The 17660-nt window shown below is 37.7% G+C and overlaps 1 protein-coding gene across 3 annotated transcripts in view; it reads left to right on the plus strand.

Annotated features, from left to right (window-relative positions):
* Dh44 (diuretic hormone 44) overlaps positions 1-17660 on the plus strand; it is a 641673-nt gene that overhangs the window by 39066 nt on the left and 584947 nt on the right. Inside the window, exon 1 of one of the 3 annotated variants that reach the window (XM_067158432.2) lies at positions 3371-3473. The exons of the other annotated variants lie outside the window; for them this stretch is intronic. The gene's annotated coding sequence lies outside the window, so the exon portion shown is untranslated. Of the gene's footprint in view, positions 1-3370; positions 3474-17660 lie in introns of those variants that run through there. 3 annotated transcript variants of the gene reach the window in all.

Raw genomic sequence — 17660 nt, forward strand, 5'->3', positions numbered from 1 at the left:
TGTAGATTTGTCTTGTTCTCCCACATGCTCTTCTGAGTTTTTGGACACGGTTGGTTTGGGCTATTTTTTCTTGTCCGATTGGTAGGAGGATTTCGCCCAGGTATTTGAAGTGAGGGACTCCGTTGATTTGTCCGTATTTTGTATTGTGACTGTGGATGTCTAGTTTTGAACAGAAAAATTCAGTTTTCTGGAAGGAGCTGTGAAGTCTGAACTTTTGGCACATTCTTGGAGAATTTCAATTCCTTTTCTTCTTCTTATAGATATTTTAAAAACGTTTACTAAAAGAGCTTTCTCCAATCCGTCTGACCGTTTTATTGGACCGATTTGCTTCAATCATTGTTTGTAGTCTCCGGAATTATCTTCCGGTGAATCATCAGACATCTATAGTTGTCTGAGTTCATCCAACTTTGAGTAATCCTAAAATCAAATAATTAAATGATCACTTAAATAATTGCCGGAGAAGGCTTACCCTAACCCGCAATACATTCTGTACTTAGCAGGTTGCTAAGAAACTAACACTTTCATTAACATTCTGAAACATTCTATTTTCATCCTTAGTAATGTCATTGCTTGTAGCCATGTTTGTCAAGCCAGAGTATACACTTTCTCTGATCATGGAAGAATCCCTGTTTGCTGCTAGATACTCTTTGATTCTCTGACCTTCCCCAGCTATATCACTCATCCCTGGGGACAATAAGATAAGTAAAAAAAATGAAGTTCTCAGGGGAAGCATTTTTGTGTTTTTAAACAATATGAAATCACCGATTCACCAAGTATTGTAAAACCATTCTGTGTTATGTGAAACATCTCTTTAAATAAAGGTTTTGGGTTTATTTCATTATTTCAAAATATTAATAAATTATCTGTTTTGGATCGTGAACGAAATTTACTTATCCCGTAGTGACCAGATATTATTTTCTTATGTGGACCAGTTAAAACCAAAGAGGTGTAAGACAAATTTGTGCACTGTTATCTAGTAGGGTTTAACAGCTCTGTTTAACAGAAGCAGTTGTACAAATTACTGCCAATCAGGCGTGGCTTGATCTTTATTACTATGTACTATGTACTATGGTGGAAATAAAGATATGTATGTATGTATGTATGTATGTATGCAAAAAATTCACTACCAATAATGCATTTACAAGGTAATAATGTTCACGTTCACAATATCAACAGGACGAACTGAAGTATCTGATTGAAACCACTTGCAAGGTCAGAAATCTGTCTACGCAGCAGGTATTAAGAGCAGTAAATGTATTACCGATGCACATCAGGCGACAGGTAGCTGACCTGAGTTTCCTCCACGGTATCTTAAATGGGCATTACCGCTCGGAATATCTTGTCTCACTCTTCTCTCTCAGTGTTCCTTCCCACTCCACCAGAATCAAAGACCTTCTCCACATTCCCCACACTCAGCAATCAATCCTTTATCGATCTTTCCTAATCCGCCTCCCAACTCTCCTTAACAATATTAATAGGAGACAAGAGCTTGATAAAACGTCAAATAAAAGCATATTCGAGAGGGGTGTACACAGTCTCTCAAGGATAAGTTGATGTGAAGTGGTTATACCGTCATCTTGACCCACGAAGACTTGGCTTTGAACATGGGCATTCTCACGGCTTTCAATTTGGACAGTTGTAATTAATAGGCTGTGTACCTGATGGTGTTATCTTTTGTTATGTTTGTTATATTTTATCATGCAAGTTTACACTTGGTAATTAGTCTGTTGGCAGTACGAGTAAAATTTGCTCAGTGTAGCTGTATCTTGAGCTTCGTAAATAAATAAATAAATAAATAAATAAATAAATAAATAAATAAATAAATAAATAAATAAATAAATAAATAAATAAATAAATAAATAAATAAATAAATAAATAAATAAATAAATAAATAAATAAATAAATAAGTAAATAAATAAATAAATAAATAAATAAATAAATAAATAAATAAATAAATAAATAAATGCGGAATGTCAACCAGATATCTCAACTTATCTGTTTCTTACCGGGGATTGTTTTGTATTTCTTGAATAATTTGGAAGTAAAATTTGGCTATTTCTTCAATATTATGACGTAATGACTGATCTTGTTAGTGTCAAAAGGTAGAGAGCATTGGTCTTAGCAGTCTTCAGAAATGTAAAAGAAAAAGAAAAAGAAAAAAAAGAAATCTGGTTTACCCTCGGGTTGTGCGAAACATGGCAGAACATTCCTAATAACTAGAGCCCGGAATTTTGCGCATTAATAGGTTAGAATGTAAACTTACTCAAGCGAGAAGCACGTATAGTCTACCTTCACAACGACTATGTTATGGGGTTTGCATAAACATTAGGGGTACGGCCCATCAGACCCCCTATAATTTATGTTACTCTCTCTACATTATGGAAGAGTGGGTGGCCGACATTTCCGACTAACCAAATTAGTTTGTACTCTAACCTATTGCCGCATGAAAATCCGGGCTTTACTAATAAATTACACGCTGCTTAGAGGAAGCAGCCGACGTACGCAGAGACGGGAAGGTATCAAGTTGGGTAGCCTTTTGTATGACCATTTATAAAGCGCAGGGACAAACTCTTGAAATAGTGGGTGTCTACTTACCCTAACCAGTATTTAGTCATGACCAATTATATGTTTGACGATCTCGGACGAGATCGTTCGAAAATGTTAAGGTCCAGATACGCCCGAATGTTCGAAACTCGGTGAATATTGTGTGGAAGGAACTGCGTTATGAATGAATCAGTGTACCGGTTTAAAATGTTCATAAAACTATTGGAATGGGCAGGAACAGCAATATAACTACAACAGGCATATCAAAACGAGTTATCTGACCTATTTATAACGGAGCAGCGCGGGTCCACTTATTATTAATTTTATTATTATTATTATTATTATTATTATTATTATTATTATTATTATTATTATTATTATTATTATTATACTTCTGGTACCTGTTGGATATTTTTATAGCACGTTTTAAGTTACTTAACCTAATGTTGAAATTTAGGGGCCTAAAAATCCGAATTATGATGTACGGAATCTTGAAGGAACCAATGACGAGATTGCGTGAACATATTTGAAACGATCAGAGAATTACAAGAATATGAAAACATTGTTCGTAGAAATAATGGAAGATTTCAATCTAGTCTGAAAGAAAGGAAGGAAGAAAGAGAACATCGAAGAAAAGTATTTGTGAATCTTTAAAGTGATGTTGTGAAAAGATATGTATTGTAGGAGACTGTTACGTTTTATGTTGTCCTAGTGTGGTCTTCACGCGAGGGTGGCAGTGCCGCTGTTCTCGTCCAGGCTCATGCGTAGTGGCAGACGGTGGCCGGCCGCATATAAAAGGAGACGCTGAGCGTCGTGACGCATGCCACTCGTCGCGCGCTCGCATTCTGTATCGGTCACGTCGTGGTCTCTGTCTCTCTGCGTCTGACTTCAGGCACTACATCTCGCGTCCTCGCTCTGCCCACAAGAAGGTAAGACACTATGTAAAGTAAACCTCCACGGATTCAACTTAAATGCTACAATGTTTTTAAATCCACATATGTTTTGTTATAATCCAAAATTAACTCTACTCCAATAACTGATGAAAACATCAACTTTTGGTCAGTGTCCTTACAATAGAAAACGGAAGTCATATTCAACCGTATTGATTAATTAATATTAAATCTTACAGCCAATTAATAATATATATTTAAGAAAACACGTTTCACTTTGTTAAAAGTTTTCTTCAGTGTATAATTCTCTTGATCAGCAGCATAAATAGTTTAATATTAAAACAGCATAAACATTAACATAGATCAATCATATATAAATTATAATACATTCTAATTAAACCGCTTAAATCAAATTAAAATATATGAATTTTCACAGTGACAAACTCGTCTAATTAGAAGTTTCTAACTCAAAACAAAATATATACAGAAAGTAAATTGCAAATTATATATAAATATAGAAGGCTGAAAGACTATGGTATACCTTACGTCGTTTAGTTTATCATTGCCAAATTGCATGGATTTATTATTTCATAAATGATATTTTTATTTATTTTATTTATGTCAACTTTCCCCAACTGGAGAGTACCCCTGAGAACAAAGTATATAAAACAAAATAAAAAACAAACAAGATGAATATTAAAAGTAATTTGAGTTGTTTACATACATAAGCACCTTTGACACATATTGTTGCATTAAAAACTTTGGGAGATACGGTTCTTTAGGATATGGATAGAATATTTCAAGGCAGTCACTGAAATTTCTCTTATTAATATCTCATCAAGGTTAAATTATTTGCAAAACTTGTCGAAAAAGTGAGGAATGGTTCCTCTAGCGCCGATCATTAATCCCGTGACTTCCATATCATTCAGCTGGTATTTCTGTTGATAGAATGTGATGGTTGGTTCATATTTAATTTCAGTTTTGATTTAAATGTAACTCAAAAACCTTTTGAGCCTGTAAAACTAATTAAATATTACACTATAACATACCTGTGAAAACACATTATTAAACACGGAATAAAAGTACACACATTTGATCGACATACGTTTTGTTATAACCGAAAATTATCTCCACTTCCAACATTGATGAAAGCTTCGATAACATTTTTTTGGTCAGTGTCCTTATAATATAAAACGGAAGTCATATTCAACCGTTTTGATTAATTAATCTTAAATCTTACAGCAAATCAGTACTATGTATTTAAGAAAACACGTTTCATTTTGTTAAAAGTTTCCTTCAGTGTATAATTCTTGTGATCAGCAGCGTAAATAGCGTAATATTAAAACACCATATACATTAACATATTTCAATCATATAAAATACAATACATTCTAATATTAAACCGCTTAAATCAAATTAAAATGTATACATTTTCACAGTGACAAACTCGTCTAATTAGAAGTTTCTAAATCAAAATAAAATATATACAGGAAGTACACTGCAAATTATATAAATATAGAAGACTGAAAGACTATGGTATGCCTTACGTCGTTTAGTTTATCAGTGACAAATTGCTTATTTACTGTTTCATATCTATCGGGCGACTTCGCTATGAGGTTAGGGCCGCCCAGCTATGAGCTTGCATCTGGGTGATAGTGGGTTCCAAAATCATTGTCGTAGCCCTGAATATGGTTTTCCGTGGTTTTCCGTTTTCACACCAGGCCTTTCCTATCCCATCGTCGCTATAAGACCTATCTGTGTCTGTGCGACGTAAAGCAAATTGTAAAAAATAGTATTTCACATATGTTATTTTCATTTAATAACTTCTAATTCGAATAGATTCTCATCGCATATTTAATTTCAGTTTTGATTTAAATGTAACTTTAATTCTTTTCAGTCCGTCGAACTCATTAAATATTACACCGTAACATACCTGTAAAAAAACACTTTGCTAAACAAGGAATAATGGTGTGTATTTTTATTTAATATTGGGGCGGACAGAATGGCTCAGACGATCGAGGTACTCCGCTTCTGACCCCCAACTTGGCAGGTTCGATCCTGCCTCAGTCCGGTCGTATTTGAAGGTCCTCAAATACGTCAGCTTGATATAGGCAGATTTACTGGCACGTAAAAGAACTCCTGCGGGACTAAATTCCGGCACATCGGCGTCTCCGAAAACTATAAAAGTAGTTAGTGGGACGTAGAGCGAATAACATTATTATTATTATTATTATTATTATTATTATTATTATTATTATTATTATTATTATTATTTAGTGAAATGAAAACCTACAACCTGTTTTCCAGTCATTGACCGGATCAGGGATGTAATGAATGAAGCAGATACAGGCTGTTAGTGTAGTACGATGGGGTCGCCACTCCCAAAGTGATTTATTAACGACTGATAGATGCTATGAAATGAGAATGGAGAGTGTTGCTGGAATGAAAGATGACAGGGAAAACCGGAGTACCCGGAGAAAAACCTGTCCCGCCTCCTTTTTGTCCAGCACAAATCTCACATGGAGTGACCGAGATTTGAACCACTGTATCCAGCGGTGAGAGGCCGACGCGCTGCCGTCTGAGCCATGGAGGCTTTTATTATTTAGTATTCATATTTAAATTATATGTTCTATAGACTGAGAAGCTTTTACGTTAAATTAAACTAAGGCGACACTGGAAAGAATGGCTTCCTTCCTAACAAAAATAGTTTTGTTTTAATTGAAGAACTTCAACTATTTTATTTGCAAAACTTCCCTCAGTTGAAGGTTGCCACAATGGACAAAACATAACGAAACGAATAAAACAATAATTTTGGTTCACAATAATTTTATTGCTAACATTATTCTCATAATGTTTTTAAACTATAAGAGTTATAACACGTAGCAGTGATTTCTCAGTAATGAAATGGAACCTCGTAAATCTAACAAAGATATGGTTTGTAGTTCCGGAATCTCTGAATTAAACTGCTTCCAAAAATTCACAACGAATCGAGGAATAGTGCCTCGAGCTCCTAACATTATTTTTTTTTGCTAGTTGCTTTACGCCGCACCGACACAGGTAGGTCTTATGGCGACGGTGGGACGGGAAAGGCTTAGGAATGGGAAGGAAGCGGCCGTGGCCTTAATTAAGGTACAGCCCCAGCATTTGCCTGGTGGGTTCGAACCCAATATCTCCAGGATGCGAGCTCACAGCTGCGTGCTCCTAACATTAAACCTATCACATGAATGTCCTACAATCCAAATTAATTTTTATAGTAAATTACGGTCGGTTCATAGATAAGCTTCTTTTCCATATCAACGTCTTCTGGCTGGCCTGTGAAGATTTAAAAACGAAGTGTGGCGTCTGATATATACCTCACACCCTATGACAGTGTATTATATATCATTTATCTATGTTAATGAATAAGATGTTTTAAACATTTAGGGTGTTGAACAAAATAATTAAACGCTGAAGATGCCTTTAAACAAGTCGATATATATGCATGAATAATTATTTAACAATACTGATAGGCTGCAGGAATATTTAATTTTCTTTAACAGAGTCTTTGAACATACTCCACAAACTAAAACAAATACAGTACGAAAATAAATAAATAAATAAATAAATAAATAAATAAATAAATAAATAAATAAATAAATAAATAAATAAATAAATAAATAAATAAATAAATAAATAAATAAATAAATAAATAAATAAATAAATAAATAAATAAATAAATAAATAAATAAATAAGTAAATTAATTAATTAATTAATTTTGAATACTTTGTCATGCGAAGGAAAGCCTTCACATTTGTACAAAATAGTTATCAATACTACTTGTGCTTTCAAGGGATGGTGAATTGGTCGGACTTACTCTGAAGACTTACCCGTAATCTTGAATGTTAGTAAATATTATCCTTTCTTTTTCAATATGTTTTCTAGTTCAAAGAATTGCGAAATAGTGGACAAAATTATTGATGTATCGAGATATTGATTCCCGTTCTATATGAAGAGCTCAAAGGATGAACCGACTTATCCACGAGCGTTTAATTTTTGCGGAGAGTTTCAAACGCTATACATTCTTCAGTTTTCATACTTAATGAATGGGGATTTAATTTCAGTTCAATATGCACAAAATATAGATGATTTTAATGGAGACAACAATTCAAAAACAGTTTGTAAATTTAGATAAATATTTCAATTGTGTCTAAAGTGCAAGATATTGTGAGGAAGAGCAGGCTAACCGCGATGTTCCCAATAGCAAAATCTATGAATGTGAACAATTTCCTGAAAACATAAAGGAAATTGTGACGCCGTATAAAGATAGTGAAAACCATCGTTTTCCGTAATGGCAAATTCTTTCACAGTTCACCATTATTTTTATTCCTAGCATGCACGTAACAGGACTACTACAGAAGTGCATACTGCGATCCAAGCTCTGAATTTTCATTTCTTTGCTCTATTTTTGTGTTGTTTTAATAAGCTTTGGCTTCGTCACCAGGAAATGAATTCACACGCTGAAGGTACAGAAAGTTTTGCTAAGGTATTGGAAGTCAGCAATCTAATATCTTGAAGCTTGAAAAAAAAAAGGTGATGGTGCATATGATATGGAGATTACCTTTTCCAAAACTTAAATGATGTCAGCAGGAGAAAAACATAAGAGGATTGAGTGCTAGTTAGGGAATACTAAACTGGAACGGGCATGTCATTTTAATTACTTAGAAGGCAGTATAGTAAGTGAAATTGAATCAAGGTGTAGCAATGCTAATGTAGTAAGCTTGCAGTTACGATAAACAGTATTCTGTACGAAAGAAGTGTGTTTTAGGTCGTTTGTTTTGAGATATACGGAAACAAAACTTGGGTGGATTCCGGATTCATAATTTGGAAGTGACGGACATGAAAGTAACGAGAATAATGGCTGGGAACAATGGCAAGAGGATGCTAGAAGTGAGGAGATAAAATTTAATTTGGGAATAAAATAGATAGATGAAGGCGTACGTATGCAGTAGAACCTCTGTTAACCGAAACACTGGGGAAAGGGGGTTTCGGATAATCAAAATGTTGGGTAATATTTGAAATATCATTTTTAGAAGAAAATAATAGCTTCTTGAAAGTTTAGATGAAAGTAGACGAAAACAATAGGCTACATATATAGTAAATTGCTTGCAAAGTATTCTAATACTGGAAGCCGTAAGCAGTCAACTTCATTTACAAAACAAAGCTATGCTCGATATGTAAGTATACTGTAAGCCCTACTATTTTTTTTTCTGACTAATTCTTCTACTTCCTTTTCCCATCGTTTGCTAGCCGCTATGTCACGCCACCGTTTCATTAGCGGAACGGCAGAATAACTTAATAAATTATGTTACTTCAGTTGTTTTTTGTAATTTAAGGAACTTTTCCCTCCGATCGTTTCGGTTGAAATTGTTTCGGAGAACGCAGGTATACCGGCTTCGGTGGTGGGGTAATGAAAGCACGGCTCGGAATATTTTCTGTTGACCTAGGTGCCAGTTCTGATTCAGGCGTCTTAATAATACAAATACAGCGTAATTCATAAGCCTACACGTTTTGTACTTATAGTTAGTGGTTGTTGTTGTTTGAGCCATCAGGCCACAGACTGGTTTGATGCAGCAGTCCATGCCACCCTATCCTGTGCTAACCTTTTCATTTCTACGTAACTGCTGCATCCTACATCTGCTCTAGTCTGCTTGTCATATTCATACCTTGGTCTACCACTACTGTTATTAGCGCCTGCACTTCCCGCAAACACCATCTGCACAATTCCTGGGTGTACCAAGATGTGTCCTACCATTCTAACTCTCCTTCTGGTCAAATTGAGCCAAAACGATCTCGTTTCACCAATTCGATTCAGTATCTCTTCATTTGTGATTCGACCTGTCCATATCACCTTCACCATTATTCCGTAACACCACATTTCAAAAGCTTCTATTCTCTTTCTTTCTGACCTAGTTATCGTCCATGTTTCACTTTTATACAGCTCCATGCTCCAGACGAAAGTCTTCAAAAACATCTTTGTAATTCCTATATCAATATTCGAGGAGAGCAAATTTCTTTTCACACACCAGGCAAATGCTGGGGCTGTACCTTAATTACGGCCACGGCCGCTTCCTTCCAACTCCTAGGCCTTTCCTATCCCATCGTCGCCATAAGACCTATCTGTGTCGGTGCGACGTAAAGCAAGTAGCAAAAAAAAAAATCTTTTCTTAAGAAAGACCTTCCCTGCTTGTGCTAGTCGGCATTTTATGTCCTGGTATAAAAAGTATAAACGTAACGTAGTGTACAGACTGTCCCCCGAAAATTACCACAAAATGAAGGCAATATAAGTGTTTTACAAAGAAAGACAGTGTATGTCTGTTTTGTGTGATTTGTGTCGATGCGTATATCTTGTGGTTTGAACACTGAAGTACCAGTTTCTCACTGATCGAAATTCTCTAATGTTTGGACTATTCGTGTTCAAAAACATTGAATGATTAAGGCTGAAACTGTTATTTATGACTTTCATTAAAATAAACCGTCTCTCACAAGAAACACTTGGTACAATACAAAACTACTTGCCTAAAATCGGAAATCTCTCTTTTGTTTGACACAACTTTGTCGCGCTAAACATCGAAGAATTTTCAGCGACGCAAATATAGAAAACATAAGTGTCCCTAGTATTTTCTTGGTATGAAAACAGGGAAAAAAATGATAAACATCTTCAGGCCTGCCGGCGGTACGACTCGAACCTAACATATCCCGAATGCAAGTTGAAAGCTACGTGATCCATGGCGCGCATCCACTCGTTCGGTATATTTGTATACTACCAATAAAAGTGTTTACATGCAAAAATAAAACAGTATATTTCTGCGCCAAATGTTTTGTTCTTTGCGTAGGCTATGAACACTAAGTATTTCATTTTTTATAGTATTTATGTACTTATTATTATTATTATTATTATTATTATTATTGTTATTATTATTATTATAGTTGTTCGATAAATAGTTGAGATAAATACAATTCAAGCTTCAGATTCTATTTGCATAATTTCTGGACCTCTTTTCATATTACGTACATATGATTATTTGTTTATCATCGAGATTTTAGTTTGAAGATAGAGCAGTGATACTCAGTTACAAGGGGTATTTAGTATAATGAAATTAAATGCTTCATTGTTAACCCTTAATCGTGTACATTGACAAATTTACCATGAAAATCGTCTGAAAAGACAAATATTATGCTTATTTTGTGTGTTAATTGTACTAGAATTTTTGTACCTGTTTTCAACGAATGAGCATTTGAGTTAAAAACGGATAATTACTTTGATAACTTTATTAGTACCAACATAATAAACTATTCTTTCTGGGCTTTTTACAACTACTTGCGGTCGACAACAGCGGCAATTAAGCACAGTTTTACGGCCGGATGCATTTCCTGACACCAGTTATATGTAGAGGTATACATATTTGCTATTGCGTATTTTTGTAGGGGTTTATCGTGTGATGTGTTGCACGTATTTGGCGATATGCATTAAGACAATTTTACAGACAGACTCAGAGGTAGGGGAGTTAAATAGAGGTCCTTAAAATCTCCTCCCACACCTCTGAACCGCAGGCCACTACGCGTATCATTCACCAAGGAACCGGACTCAAACATAACAAATTAATAATGAAATTGTCCATTATGAAAGAAAATCTAGATTAATTACATATATTTTTATTTCTTATTGTCCTTAATGGATTAATAAGTCGGCCAAACCTTTGTGGTTTTCCCTATAGTTCAGTTTTTCTCTTTTAAGGAACAATGGGAACAGCAGATATGATTTAATATCATTATACATTTTACATTCATTTTCAGCACATTACCACGTATAGGATGTTTGCAAGTTAATTAAATTTATACTAATATAGACTCATGATTTGTATTTATAACAGATGGGAACGAAAGTCGGTTCATTCGCCACTTAGAACGCCTGGAAGATATGCACAGTCACATAACGGTGCGGTCGGACAAGTTGCCGGTTTAACACCTAACCATTGCAGTGTAAGGACACCTTTGTTACGCTGCTGTAGAGCGGGTTGTGGGCTCTCAGGCTGAATATTCCTGCTGTAAAGTTTAAATTGCCAACAAACATACGTTCCCACCAGATATTGTTATCCTTCTGTCTAAACATTTTTAAAATTACAGTTCTATTTCCTTCTTGCCGAATTTAACTCTCGGTTTCCAATTTGTTTGCCGTCCGGATCCATTGTTAAATTGTTACCGTGCTGACCTCTGATCTAAAGGGTCCCAGATTTGTTTCCCGGTCTGGTCGCGGATTTTAATTTTCACTGGTTAATTCCTTTGGCTCGCGGATTGGGCCTGTGTGCAGTCTTCAGCATTAGAATTAATCATAGGTAGAGCCACATATTTACGTACACGCAGGTCACCTGCAGGCGTCAGTTAGAATTATCTGCACATAACGTTGTGCCCTACTAAGGAGCGCGGTTGCACTTATTTAGCAGATACATTTGTTTTATTCTCTTCACAAAATGTCTTCATCCTGTCGCTGGTGGTTCCCATCTTGGGTTTTTCAGCAGAATGATGTTTCTTCACCAACGTTCTAAATCTAGGCCTGTCCCAGATAATTTCACCTGTCATGTTGGTTTCTTGAAGGTCTTTTTCGATTTTGATTATCCAATTATTCTTAGTGAGGAGGCATAATTCAGAAAAATTTTAGTAATTCTTTCACCAGGCGAGTTGGCCGTGCGTTTAGGGGCGTGCAGCTGTGAACTTGCATCCGGGCGATAGTGGGTTCGAACCCCAGTGTCGGCAGCCCTAAAGATTTCTTCTCGTAGTTTCCAATTTTCACACCAGAAAAATGCCGGGGCTGTACCTTAATTAAGTTTATGGCCTCTTCCTTCCCATTTCTAGGCCTTTCCTATCCCACCGTTGCCATAAGACCTGTCTGTGTCGGTGCGACTAAAAATAATTTCATCTACACTCCGTCTATGCATATAGGGCCATAGATTTTGCTGAGGATTTTCCTTTCTTGTTTTTCTAAAGTTTTAGTTAGTGATGTGCATCTTATTATTAATATTATTTTCTCTGCTTATGTAAGGTAAGGTAAGGGTTATTCTGCCCGAAGGCAGGTCCGAACCTCCGCAGAGGTGTTCCTGAGCCGGAGTTTACGTGCGGTAGGGTGGCCAGTTCCTTTCCGCTCCTACATTCCCTTACCCCCTACCAACAGCGCGTGGCAACCCATCCAACTCCTGACCACGCCCAATGTTGCTTAACTTCGGAGATCTCACGGGATCCGGTGTTTCAACACGGCTACGGCCGTTGGCTGCTTATTTAAGTATCACGTTAAATCTTTTGTAGTGTTGACATGAACTTTGATATTTCAGTAGAATGCAAGCTGGATACAAGGGGTGGTGAGATCTTTATTCAATTTTCTCCTTCAACGAAAAATATCAACATATGACAACATAGGAAATATAATTTAGACCAAATAATATTAAGTTTTTAAATATTAAAAAAATAGTTTAGGACTTATTTTATGTTCCTTGCTAGTAGTTCTAGTGGGAGATATTGTAATGGACCTTCCATAATGGGTAGCAGTAAGGTCGTAACGAGATATATCTTGTACAATTTCAAAGTAACCACCAAGAATATCGGAATAATTCCGTTGTTGCTAATCCTCAGCTTCTAAAGTTTGACATTCCTACTGTTGCCGAACTTTACTCTGAGGCAGAAAACTGGGAATTCATATTTAATCTGCTTTTCCTACTTGACTCTATTTGGCTGTGCAAGATTCATAAGTACAGAGTGATTTTACTGTTCTTTTGCACACACATCCACGATAGTTTAATTTTGGCGTTTACCGGACAAAATTAATTCAAACTCGCCCTAGATTGCCCAACATAGTTCCGTTTTTATGCCTTGTGGTGGAACGAAACGGAATGGATCCTGGAGGCAGAGTGTCATCTAAAGAATCAAAATGATAAAAAAGGCGCTAGTGCTTATTATAAACCAAGAAAAGTTTCTGTGTCAGATTTTGAGATTAGCATAAATGATCAACTCCTAACTTCTCATTCAGGACGATCGAAGTTCGAATTTCGAGTTTTCACTCGAAAACACACATGCTGTCAAGGAAGTCAGTTCGTTGGTAGATCCCCAATAAATCCTGTGGCACCCCCTGTGGGTGGAAGACGCAGACGAAGAATACACCCAGAGTATCGCCTGCCTGTCGTAAGAGGCGACTAAAAGTGGCTACCAAGGGCTGGTTGTATTAGAAACATGAAACTACTTGTGATTTGTACCATCATGCGGGGAACACCATGGGTCGCCTTTATTTGCGAGTAGTACCACTATGTTGGGTACACAGAATGTCTGTGAATAGTAGCAGCAGATAGTGGGTTCACTGTGGGTTTTACAGTACCCGAGATTAGTACTACTATATGAGCGACACCGTGGGTCTGTTTGCCTGTGATTAGTACCCACTATGTGGGGAACACCACGGGAATACCGGCGCCCGTGATTAGTACACTTATGTGGGGAACACCATGGGTTTGCGTTGCCTACGAGTGGCACCATTATGCGAGAAACACCATAGGCCTGCGTTGCTTGCGCGACGTACGATACTTGTGAGTAGTACCATAGTGTGTGGAACACCGTGAGTCTACGCTACTTTTGATTAGTACCGCAACATGACAAATACCATGGATCTACTTTACTAGCGATAAGTACCATTATGAGAGGCCATTGACCTGGATTTTGAACCCCTTTAGACCTCAAGCATCATCGATTCAGGATTGTGCTTTAGAAGCAGTCCCTTGGTCAGTAATACTATTGTTTTTAGTTTGTGGGAAGGTGGGGCATTACGGGTCGGACCCACTGATTGCCTTAAATTCATATTCATCCATGCATTCTTCATCATCAAGTTTTGAATTATGGTCGGTGGATGATTTTGGAGTTTTAAATCATTATTACATTCTGTCTCTTTTCGTACCGTTACGGGCCGCTGACCTAGATGTTAAGCCCCTTTAAACAACACGCATCATCATCATCATCATCATCATCATCATCATCATCATCATCGTCGTCGTCGTCGTCGTCGTCGTCGTCGTCGTCAAATTCTGTGGCACCTGCTTTAGCAGGAATGACTTTAACTGCGGAGAAATTTTATGTAAAGTTATTTTTCCCAGGCTTTATTAATTAATTAACTAATTAATTTCACTCTAAATAGCCGAAGCGTGTCTTTCGAAACTTTCCGATAGTTATTAAATAAGATTTTTGAGTTTGAATCACAAATGTCTATTAACTATGCAACTGGGTATGACTAGATATTATGAATACATAATTATGTCGTGCTGTTGATATTAGGGTTGAGGGAATTAGGTTTCTCTTCACAATATTTCTAGCTGTTCGTCTACCTGTGTGTGCCTTTACACGCTCCAGAGTGCTCCCTTCCTAACGTCAATATATTTCTGGATGTATCCATTAACGGCTGTGTCGTGAGATCTTACCACACCTGCAGAACTGTGTCATACAGTCCCGCATTACGGGTGCGATGTAATGGCTGCTGAGTGCTCTCTTAGCGGTTTCGGACAGGGGTAAGAAGCACACTGGATAGAAGACACATTAAAAGCCCCCTGAACAGCTCGTTATGCCTTACTACTTTCTCTCTCTCAATGGATTATGTACAGTCTGCTGTGCGAAGTTAACGTCAAACGGTTCGTATAATTTAATATCACGCGCGGTCTCAATATTAAAGCTTTCTTAAGTGCCACGTTGAGGCTATTGCGGTGGTTTTCAGGCTTTCGACACCCGAGGCTACCTTTTACGATCGTATAAGTCGGATATATTCTGATTCCTTGATTTATTTTTTTGGTATGTTACAACTTCAGGTACAACCGGCCGAGTTGGTTGTGCGGTTACAGGTGCGTAGCTGTGAGCTTGCATCCGGGAGATAGTGGGTCAAGCCCCACTGTCGGCAGCCCTGAAAATGGTTTTCTGTGCTTTCTCGTTTTCACACCAGGCAAATTCTGGGGCTGAACCTTAAGGCCACGGCCGCTTCCTACCCACTCCTAGTCCTTTCCTATCTCATCTTCGCCATAAGGCCTATCTGTGTCGTTGCGACGTTAAGCCAGTGGTAAAAACTTCAGGTAAGGAAATTAATTTCTGTAAGTATAAAGATTATCGTATTCACAAAGACGCACACATGAGATGCTGTTGGTCGTGTACACTGTTTTATTTACAAACTATGTACATATTATACATACACATTAATGAACAGCCACCTTGAAGAACCACTTGACTGCTACATTAGGATGTCAACCAGCTACCAACGCAACAAAATCACAGCATGAGTTCACACACTGAACTAGTGACTTTCGCTAACATCTCGACTCTACTACCCAAGACTGTCTCTTTATATTCCTTGCCTGGGCATAAATCCAGAAAAGTTTGACACAGCATGTTTTCTCGTATCTTCTCGAGTCTCCAATAACCTATGTACAAATGGATAGAATATTCTATAAGATTCGAGTGACAAAGGTGCGTTGTTCAGAAATCTTACCCTGTATTGCACAACATTACATCGGATTTATGCATCATATTTACAGCTAATAATAAATTATATACAATTAATTACGCGTTCTTACATTAAATAAAGTCTTATTAATATACATACAGCACAAGTATCGTGACATAACCTCACATGTTGTCCGACTCGTTGGCTGAATGGTCAGCGTACTGGCCTTCGGTTCAGAGGGTTCCGGGTTCGATTCCCGGCCGGGTTGGGGATTTTAACCTTCATTGGTTAATTCCAATGGCCCGGGGGCTGGGTGTTTGTGCTGTCCCCAACATCCCTGCAACTCACACACCACACATAACACTATCCTCCACCACAATAACACGCAGTCACCTACACATGGCAGATGCCGCCCACCCTCATCGGAGGGTCTGCCTTACAAGGGCTGCACTCGGCTAGAAATAGCCACACGAAATTTAATTTTTTACCTCACATGTTTTGTTACGCAAGACAGCTCACACAAAAATAAATTATACGACCACTATTTATACCAACTATAATCTGTACATAGCTACGTAGATGATGATAATAATAATAATAATAATAATAATAATAATAATAATAATAATAATAATAATAATAATACCTACTGACTGAGCTCGATATTTTCTATCTACCAATGCGTTTAGAGAATTGTTTCTAAGTTATACTAGTCCATTACACTTGCATCAAGACATGCTCATCGATTTTATCGTCCGACTCGTTGGGTGAATGGTCAGCGTACTGGCCTTCGGTTCAGAGGGTTCCGGGTTCGATTCCCGACCGGGTGGGGGATTTTAACCTTCATTGGTTAATTCCAGTGACCTGGGGGCTGGGTGTTTGTGCTGTCCCCAACATCCCTGCAGCTCACACACCACACATAACACTATCCTCCACCACAATAACACGCAGTTATCTACACATGGCAGATGCCGCCCACCCTCATCGGAGGGCCTGCCTTACAAGGGCTGCACTAGGCTAGAAATAGCCACACAAAATTATTATATCGATTTTATCTTGTCTGAACGTCGTGATTCCACTGGTTTCGTCTCTGCCAGTCACATCTCTGGCATGCCTTGCTTCAAAGCTGAATGGTCGGCATAGTTGTGTTTGATTCAGAGGGCCCTGTGTTCGATTCCCGGCGGGGCGGAGGGTTTTAGTATTAAATGGTTAAATCCGTTGGAACTGGGTGTTCCTGCTGTCTCCAACGTTTCTGCACTCATATACAACACTATCATCTGGCGCAATAACAGGCAGTTTCTTATACATTGGAAATGCCTCCCACCGTTATCGGAGCGTCTGCCTTGCAAAGGATGCACAAAATTTTATCGCCAACCTGGACGATCTTCGGCTTTCCGGAAAGCACATCTGGTCTCAGTCCTACCTCGTGGTCTAGAGACCTCACCCTTCCATTCCGCGACGAACGTCTCCAGATCTTTTCTCAGTGTGTTGAAAGGACTGGGAAATTATTTCATTGATGTGAATAGAATAGCATTTCAAAATCTCCAGGACGAGTAGAGTGGCTCAGACGGTTCTGGCGCTGGCCTTCTAATCCAAACTTGGTAAGTTCGATCCCGGCTCAGTCCGATGATATCTGAAGGTTTTCAAATACGTCAGTTCCGTGCCGGTAGATTTACTGACACGTAAAATAATTCATGAGGGAAAAAATTCGTGCACCTTGCTGTCACCGAAAACC

Source organism: Anabrus simplex, chromosome 14 (genome assembly GCF_040414725.1).
Source record: "Anabrus simplex isolate iqAnaSimp1 chromosome 14, ASM4041472v1, whole genome shotgun sequence".
Taxonomy (NCBI): Eukaryota; Metazoa; Arthropoda; class Insecta; order Orthoptera; family Tettigoniidae; genus Anabrus; species Anabrus simplex.